Raw genomic sequence first — 10,287 nt, forward strand, 5'->3', positions numbered from 1 at the left:
GATTGTCGATATATGACAATGTGTCCGTTTAGTCCATAATTTCTGTATGACGAAACTTTGAGTTATGCACGACGAAACTTTATTTGTGATATAATTAAACCGTCCTCCTCAAGTAGCGACGTTCACTCTAGTTAGGGCATTTTGGGTACGATCAACTTTGTTATTTATGCTTATGATATGTTGCTTCTATTTTTGCCAAGTCTGTCTCTTTCTGTTGCTCAACTATATATGTTGCATATCATCGACTCATGTGATGATGCAGGTGCATAGATCATCGATGGCAAAGAAGTGCTATGCCAGGAGTATATATACGACGAGTGGCCGGAGTGTCAGGCCCAGGTGTACCGGTTTCCGGTTTCCGAGGGACAGGCAATAGTTAGTTTAGGTTCACGCTAATGCGAGAGAGGGATACGAACTCATGTACTGCATAGTTCCGCTCTAACTCAAAGTGATAGCTCTTCTCGTGTATATCATTGTTTAGATGGATGACGATGTAGTTGCAAGTAATCGAGACTTGTATCGCTATTTTCGAGATAATGACGAGAGACCACTTTGTGTTGGATGATGATTATGATGATGACATGATTTGATGAGACTAGTAGTATGTATATGCTATGATTACATTTGTATGTGTATGATATGCTAAAGATTATTGTATAAAGCCTATTCAAATACAAAACAAATATGCAGAAAAAAACTAATAAAATGGGTAGTAGCGAGGGGAACAAAGTTAGCAGTAGCGCCGCCTTACTAGTAGCGCTTCCCTATAAAAAGCGCTGCAGATAACATCAGCAGCGCTCTTCACCAAAGCGCGGTGCTGCTATCCATGTATAGCAGTTGCGTGGCACGACAGGCGCTACTGCTACACGTTAGCTGTAGCGCCTTATCAGTAGTGCATCGTCCCGTGCTATTGATAGGCCTAAAACGCGCGCTGCTTCTAGGCATTTCCCTAGTAGTGTATGATTATACAATATGCATCACACAATCTCAGATTCATCTATTCAACCAACACAAAGAACTTCAAAGAGTGCCCCAAAGTTTCTACCGGAGAGTCAAGACGAAAACGTGTGCCAACCCCTATGCATAAGTTCACGAGTTCACGGAACTCGCAAGTTGATCACCAAAACATACATCAAGTGGATCACATGATATCCCATTGTCACCACAGATAAGCACATGCAAGACATACATCAAGTGTTCTCAAATCCTTAAAGACTCAATCCGATAAGATAACTTTAAAGGGAAAACTCAATTCATCACAAGAGAGTAGAGGGGGAGAAACATCATAAGATCCAAATATAATAGCAAAGCTCGCGATACATCAAGATCGTGCCGACTCAAGAACACGAGAGAGAGAGAGAGAGAGAGAGAGAGAGAACAAACACATAGCTACTGGTACATACCCTCAGCCCCGAGGGTGAACTACTCCCTCCTCGTCATGGAGAGCGCCGGGATGATGAAGATGGCCACCGGAGAGGGATTCCCCCCTACGGCAGGGTGCCAGAACGGGTCTAGACTGGTTTTCGGTGGCTACAGAGGCTTCTGCCGGCGGAACTCCCGATCTAGGTTATTTCTGGAGGTTTCTGTATTTATAGGAATATTTGGCGTCGGTCTCACGTCAAGAAGGTGCTCGAGTCGTCCACGAGGCAGGCCCACGTGCCTGGGAGGGGGGGAGGGGGTGGGCGCGCCCCCACCCTCGTGGACGGCCCGGGACTCTTCTAGCCCAACTCTTTTACTCCGGGGTCTTCTTTTGGTCCATAAAAAATCATCAGAAATTGACACGTCAATTGGACTCCGTTTGGTATTCCTTTTCCGTAAAACTCAAAAAACAAGGAAAAACAGAAACTGGCACTGGGCTCTAGGTTAATAGGTTAGTCCCAAAAATCATATAAAATAGCATATAAATGCATATAAAACATCCAAGGTTGATAATATAATAGCATGGAACAATAAAAAATTATCGATACATTGGAGGCGTATCAAGCATCCCCAAGCTTAATTCCTGCTCGTCCTCGAGTAGGTAAATGATAAAAACAGAATTTTTGATGTGGAATGCTACCTAACATGTTTATCCATGTAATTCTCTTTATTGTGGCAAGAATATTCAGATCCATAAGATTCAAGCAAAAGTTTAATATTGGCATAAAAATAATAATACTTCAAGCATACTAACCAAGCAATTATGTCTTCTCAAAATAACATAGCCAAAGAAAGCTATCCCTACAAAATCATATAGTCTGGCTATGCTCTATCTTCATCAAACAAAATATTTAAATTATGCACAACTCTGATGACAAGCCAAGCAATTGTTTCATACTTTTGATGTTCTCAAACTTTTTCAATCTTCACGCAATACATGAGCGTGAGCCATGGACATAGCACTATAGGTGGAATAGAATGGTGGTTGTGGAGAAGACAAAAAAGAGAAGATAGTCTCAAATCAACTAGGCATATCAATGTGCTATGGAGATGCCCATCAATAGATTGTTGGGGAACATAGTAATTTCAAAAAAAATTCCTATGCACACACAGGATCGTGGTGATGCATAGCAACGAGAGGGGAGAGTATGTCTACGTACTCTCGTAGACCAAATGCGGAAGCATTAGCACAACGCGGTTGATGTAGTCGTACGTCTTCACGATCCGACCGATCCAAGTACCGAACACACGACACCTCCGAGTTCTGCACACGTTCAACTCGATGATGTCCCGCGAGCTCTGATCCAGAAAAGCTTCATAGGAGAGTTTCGTCAGCACGACGGCGTGGTGACGGTGATGATGATGCTACCGACGCAGGGCTTTGCCTAAGCACCGCTACGATATGATCGAGGTGGATTATGGTGGAGGGGGGCACCGCACACAGCTAAGAGATCAATGCTCAATTGTTGTGTCTATGGGGTGCCCCCTTGCCCCCGTATATAAAGGAGAACGGTGGAGGAGGCGGCCGGCCAGGGAGAGGCGCGCCAAGGGGAGTCCTACTCCCACCGAGAGTAGGATTCCCCCCTTTCCAACTTGGAGTAGGAGAGGGAAGGAAGAGGAAGGAGGGAGGAAGGGAAGGGGGGCGGCCCCCTTCCCAATTCGGATTGGGCTTGGGGGGGGGTGCCACCTCCCTTGCTCCTTTCCCCTCCTTTCCAATAAAGCCCAATAAGGCCCATATACGTCCCGGGGGGTTCCGATAACCTCCCGGTGCTCCGGTATATTCCCGATCTCACCCGCAACCATTCGGTATCCAAATATAGTCGTCCAATATATCGATCTTTACGTCTCGACCATTTAGAGACTCCTCGTCATGTCTGTGATCATATCCGGGACTCTGAACTACCTTCGGTACATAAAAAACACAAAAACTCATAATATCGATCGTCACCGAACTTTAAGCATGCGGACCCTACGTGTTCTTGAACTATGTAGACATGACCGAGACACGTCCCTACTCAATAACCAATAGCGGAACCTGGATGCTCATATTGGTTCCTACATATTCTACGAAGATCTTTATCGGTCAAATCGCATAACAACATACGTTGTTCCCTTTGTCATCGGTATGTTACTTGCCCGAGATTCGATCGTCGGTACCTCAATACCTAGTTCAATCTCGTTACCGGCAAGTCTCTTTACTCATTCTGTAATACATCATTCCGCAACTAACTCATTAGTTACAATGCTTGCAAGGCTTATAGTGATGTGCATTACCGAGTGGGCCCAGAGATACCTCTCCGACAATCGGAGTGACAAATCCTAATCTCGAAATACGCCAACTCAACAAGTACCTTCAGAGACACCTATAGAGCACCTTTATAATCACCCAGTTACGTTGTGAAGTTTGGTAGCACACAAAGTGTTCCTCCGGTAAATGGGAGTTGCATAATCTCATAGTCATAGGAACATGTATAATTCATGAAGAAAGCAATAGCAACATACTAAACGATCAAGTGCTAAGCTAACGGAATGGGTCAAGTAAATCACATCATTCTCCTAATGATGTGATCCCGTTAATCAAATGACAACTCATGTCTATGGCTAGGAAACATAACCATCTTTGATCAACGAGCTAGTCAAGTAGAGGCATACTAGTGACACTCTGTTTGTCTATGTATTCACACATGTATCATGTTTCCGGTTAATACAATTCTAGCATGAATAATAAACATTTATCGTGATATAAGGAAATAAATAATAACTTCATTATTGCCTCTAGGGCATATTTCCTTCAGTCTCCCACTTGCACGAGAGTCAATAATCTAGATTACACAGTAATGATTCTAACACCCATGGAGCCTTGGTGCTGAGCATGTTTTGCTCATGGAAGAGGCTTAGTCAATGGGTCTGCAACATTCAGATCCGTATGTATCTTGCAAATCTCTATGTCTCCCACCTGGAATTGATATCGGATGGAGTTGAAGCATCTCTTGATGTGCTTGGTTCTCTTGTGAAATCTGGATTCCTTTGCCAAGGCAATTGCACCAGTATTGTCACAAAAGATTTCATTGGACCCAATGCACTACGTATGACACCTAGATTAGATATGAACTCCTTCATCCAGACTCCTTATAGCGACCCGACCTCAGACGGTCAAGTCTCTGTGCTTAAGTGTCATCCTTGGATCGGTATGCTGACACACACAGTACTCAAGGATTTAGAACAGAGGTAAATCACATGTATAAAATAACGTAAATACTATTACCTCAATCCAAAATAGCGGAAGTAACGACAAGGTTGTGGATTCCCATCAACACCAACGGCAAAGTTGAGTGTAGAAATCGTAACCCTAACGTATCACTTACTCGTCGTAAGAATCCTGCAACATGAGACGTTGCAGCCACAAAGGGTCAGTACATTGAATGTACTGGCAAATTCACACCATAGGATAATGATGAATAATAGCTATCACTACATGCATATATGGCTGGTGGAAAAGCTCTATGGTTATAATGTTTTTGCGAAAAGCCAATATTTCCCTACTGCAAAGGAATACATTTTATTCAAATACAAAGTTGGTTGAAAATATTGAGAAGGTTCCTCCAACTCAATCCCAAATTAACATCAATAACCCAACAAATTATTTAAGTAACATGATGAGATCAATATGATAATCCAAGAACCAGATACTCAAGATGTCCATAACCGGGGACACGGCTAGTCATGATTAGTTTGTACACTCTGCAGAGGTTTGCGCACTTTTCCCCACAAGACCCAATCTCCCCCGTTGGATTTCTCGCACTACATGATGTTTGAGAAACGGATGACCGAGACATAGTCTTTAAGAAGCATTAACTCTTTACTCCGGATAGACTATGCCACCTACAACCCACTACCTGCTAGTCTATCTCTTCAAGAGCTTCACGCAACTTACTCAACTATGCTAGAGTCCATAATAGCTTGTGGCTGCACACGGAAGTTTCTAGCATGAATAATCTTATGATCCCTTTGAGCCTGGGTGGCATTCCATAGGGTGATCACACGGGTACTCCGGAATCCCCTTGGGCAAACACTGGGTTCTCCAGGTGCCCGGGCAAACCATTGGGTGCTCCAGGGTGCCCCAACCAATCCACCCAGATGTGTATTAAAGTAGCCACCTTAAGTTAACCATTAATGATAACTCTCACATCTGTCATGGATACACTCAAACCCAATCCACGTCTACTACCATAGCATAGCAATATAAGCAACGTAGAAGTAACTCCCAAGGTTTGAATGCAGGACAATAGGTTCCTACCTCATCAACTACTTCCCAATACCCACATGTTATCAATCCTAACCATGCAATGTTTGAGGGTAAAACTAATGCATAAAAACTGGGTATGAAAGGGATATGATCAAAGTGTGAACTTGCCTTGTACTGTTGATGAAGATGATTCGCACTCATAACTCTTGATATTTATACTCGTCACACTCTGTTCAATCTATCGTGAGCAAGCAATAGTAACCACACATAATCAATCACTCAAAAGATCGGGAAGAACGAAGAAGACAGTTCGAAAAACATCAAAACGAACAAATAACTCTTGCAACATAAAACAATTTCTAACAGTACCAAAATTATGTGAATTTGGCCTTATCATAAAGTTTAAGTCAAGAGCTTCGATTTGCAAAAATAATCAACTAAATCGGAGTTATAAAACTCAAGTTATGAACAAAAGAAGTTTGAATACAATCTATTTGAATTCAAATTTTAAAACTTTCAAAAACATGTTTGAGTTGGATTACTGGATAGAGGAGATCGTAATGAAGAAGTGGGTGTTGGTTTCGTTGAATTTGGATAAACGAGTGAAAAATTATGGCTATTTGAAAAATCAGGGCAAGCTGTTTTACGGAAGAAAAATAGTTACGACTAAGGTCTAATGTATAACTACGTAGACTAATTGATAATCTAATTATTCTATCGTATTAGTCTAGAAATAATAAACTACGGAAGTATAAAAAGAAAAAAAAACAAAGAAAGATACCTTTACAAGGCAAATAAAAGACAACTTCGGAGAAAGAAGACAATTTCCAGAAGTCGCACCGGGGAGGAGAAAAATATTTTTCTTAAATGAATCTAGTCAAATCAAAATTTTAATTTAACCCGAATCGGATGATTTTTGGAGGCTCTATGGATCCATATTTATAGGTGCAAAAAAAGTTTAAGTGTCAAAGGCTAGGAAATATGGGACTAAACGTAGACGAAAATATACGAAACAGAGAAGAAAAAGGCTAACGCCTCGCACGGGCCTAAAGGCCTCGGCGGCCGCGCGCCATATTAGGGCTGTAGTTTTTTTTTCTTTTTTGAAGTATATTATTTTTTTCTGAAAATTGTTTAAAAAAAACTAAACTTTAACGAAAATAAAATAAAAAAGACAAAAGAAAACAAAAGAAAAACGGGCCGACCTGCTGCTATGCTACGCATGTGGGCGGTGGTTAGTTCCAGGCGCATGCGTAGATTTCTTTTTTTATATAGAAACAAAAAAACTGGATAACGATAATAAAATAAAACTTTATATATGCATATTATATATCAAAATTTTCAGAAAAAGATTTTCTACAACGTGGACATTTTTCTAGTGCCAAATAAAATTCACAAAAATTCAAATAATTCAAACAGTGCTACTTCTACAATAAAACCCAATAAAAATCATTTATTTCTCTCCAATTTTCTGATGTAGGGAATCATTTTACCCTATTTTCCATTTATTTTATTTTTTGAGAAAAATAATTTGAATAAAGCCCATATAACTCCAAATTGAAAATAATTTCAAACGGACTTTAAATTTGATCCTTTTAAACTTCCAACTCATATTTCATATATTTTGAAGAAGTCATTTTATCTTCTCTCATGAAAATCATTGAGTTGCTTAAAGTTTCTGAATTTTAAATATTTCCAAATAAAATTCAAATCTTTTCAAAAACCCCTTTTCATTTAATTAAATGGAAGAAGCCATATCATCTTCTCTCGAGGGTTTTGTATTTGAAAAGAATTTGAATTTACGGAGATCAAAATGCAAAAAGGTGAAAGTTTGGAAAAGTCCTTTTATTCCCTCTCATTTAACTTTCAAAAAGTTTCGAATTTCACTCAATCAATCACACAACAATCAAACAAACAATATATCTATCTATTTATTATAACATTCCAAAATTTAGAATTTTGGGATGTTACACTCCTTCATTTGCTGCTTCCGAAGCAGCAATGTACTCTGCTTCACATGTAGATCCCACCACGACGCTCTGTTTAGAACTTCTCCAACTGACAGCTCCACCGTTCAATATAAACACGTATCCGGTTTGCGATTTAGAATCGCCGGATCAGTGTCAAAGTTTGCATCAACGTAACCATTTACGATGAGCTCTTTGTCACCTCCATAAACGAGAAACATATCCTTTATCACCTCCACTCCTGGATTACTTTGGTACCTCCCTGCTAAACTAATAGCAAGGCACACATCAGGTCTGGTACACAACATAGCATACATGAGAGAGCCTATGGGAGGGTGGGGGACACGCCCTACCCCCTGGGTGCGCCCCCTGCCTCGTGGGCCCCATGACACTCCACCAACCTCAACCTTCTTCTTCTTCTTCTCCTTCTTCTTCTTCTTCTTCTTCTTCTTCTTCTTCTTCTCCTCCTCCTCCTTCTTCTCCTCCTTCTTCTTCTCCTCCTTCTTCTTCTCCTCCTTCTTCTTCTTCTTCTTCTTCTTCTTCTTTCTTCTTCTTTCTCCTTCTTCTCCTTCTTCTTTCTCCTTCTTCTTCTCTTCTTCTCCTTCTTCTTCTTCTTCTCTTCTTCTTCTTCTTCTTCTTCTTCTTCTTCTTCTTCTTCTCCTCTTCTCCTTCTTCTTCTCCTTCTTCTTCTCTCTCCTTCTCCTTCTCCTTCTTCTTCTGCTTCTCCTTTCCTCTCCTTCTTTCTTCTTCTTCTTCTTCTTCTTCTTCTTCTTCTTCTTCTTCTTCTTCTTCTTCTTCTTCTTCTTCTTCTTCTTCTTCTTCTTCTTCTCCTTCTTCTTCTCCTCCTTCTCCTTCTTCTTCTCCTTCTTCTCCTCCTTCTTCTCCTTCTTCTTCTCCTTCTTCTTCTCCTTCTTCTTCTCCTTCTTCTTCTCTTCTTCTTCTGCTTCTTCTTCTTCTTCTTCTTCTTCTTCTTCTTTCTTCTTCTTCTTCTTTCTTCTTCTTCTTTCTTCTTCTTCTCCTTCTTCTTCTTCTTCTTCTTCTTCTTCTTCTCTTCTTCTTTTCTTCTTCTTCTTCTTCTTCTTCTTCTTCTTCTTCTTCTTCTTCTTTCTTCTTCTTCTCCTTCTTCTTCTTCTTCTTCTTCTTCTTCTTCTCTTCTTCTTCTTCTCCAAAATGACATAAGGTAGCTCTAATATGCTTAGTTCACTTAAAGATCTCTTCTTCTTCTTCTTCTTCTTCTTCTTATTATTATTATTATTATTATTATTATTATTATTATTATTATTATTATTATTATTATTATTATTATTATTCTTATTATTACTATTATTATTGTTATTATTATTATTATTATTATTATTATTATTCTCCTCATCTTCCTCCCTCCCCTCCTCCTCGTCCTCTTCTTTCTTCTTCTTCTTCTTCTTCTTCTTCTTCTTCTTCTTCTTCTTCTTCTTCTTCTTCTTCTTCTCCAAAATGACATAAGGTAGCTCTAATATGCTTAGTTCACTTAAAGATGGCATAATTAGCTCGGTTGGCTCCATTTTACCTAAGTTGGCTCTAGTATGCTAAGTTATCTCTAATATGCTTAGTTTCCTATAGGTTAGCTCCAAAATTACTTATGTTAGCACAAAATGACCAAGTTTACATAATAAGCTTATAGTCTGCTTCTTATTCTTCTTATTCTTCTTCTTATTCTTCTTCTTCTCCAAAATGACATAACTTAGCTCTAAGTTAGCTCTAATATGCTTAGTTTCCAAAATTACTTATGTTAGCACAAAATGATCAAGTTTACATAATAAGTATGCTTACTTCTTATAGTCTTATTCTTCTTCTTCTTCTTCTTCTTCTTCTTCTTCTAACATATTGTTTATCATTTTGCAGATTTGATTTAATTCACGGAGCTTGCATGGATGGAGTGCTTCTTTTCCATTTGTGCTTTTATTTTGAATCAATGAACTTGCATGGTTGGAACTTGTTATATGGATGGATGGATAACGGTGTTGGATGAATGTGAAACTTTTGTAATATGTAAGGATGGAGCTATATATGTGTTGGTTATGTGTGTATATATGATGAAACTTGTGTGTTGGATATGCTTGTTGTGTATATATGTATATCTGTGAATTGCTGTCAAATTAAATGAATTAAATTAAAAACAGGGTTGTACAGGCTCTTTGCCGTCAGCTAACTAACGGGAAACATGCCACGTGGCAGCTACCTGTGATTCCTGGGACTGGCATGTTTGAGCACTTTGCCGTCAGCCAGCGGACGATAAAGACCTTAGCCTCTTTGCCGTCCGCTGGTTGACGGCAAAGCATGCCGTTAACCCCTAACGGCTCTCACCCCACCTCACTGTCGTCCACGATCTATGCCGTCTGCTGGCCACCAACGGCGGATGGCACAACCCTTTGCCGTCCGTTTCCAGGAAGCGGACGACAAAGAAGGCCTTTGCTGGCACATGTTTAGACGGAGAGTTTGCCGTCTGCTGGCGGACGGCAAAGAAGTTTGCCGTCCGTGATCCATGCCTTTGCCGTCGGCCATGGCGGACGGCAAAGAAGCTGATTTCAGTAGTGAAACTCTAAACCTTCAAATAAATATCCTGTTTTGTATGCTTGCATAGCTCATGTATCAACTAGGGCTGTCCGTATCTTCCATGTT

The sequence above is a fragment of the Triticum urartu genome, chromosome 2, assembly GCF_003073215.2.
Source record: "Triticum urartu cultivar G1812 chromosome 2, Tu2.1, whole genome shotgun sequence".
NCBI lineage: Eukaryota > Viridiplantae > Streptophyta > Magnoliopsida > Poales > Poaceae > Triticum > Triticum urartu.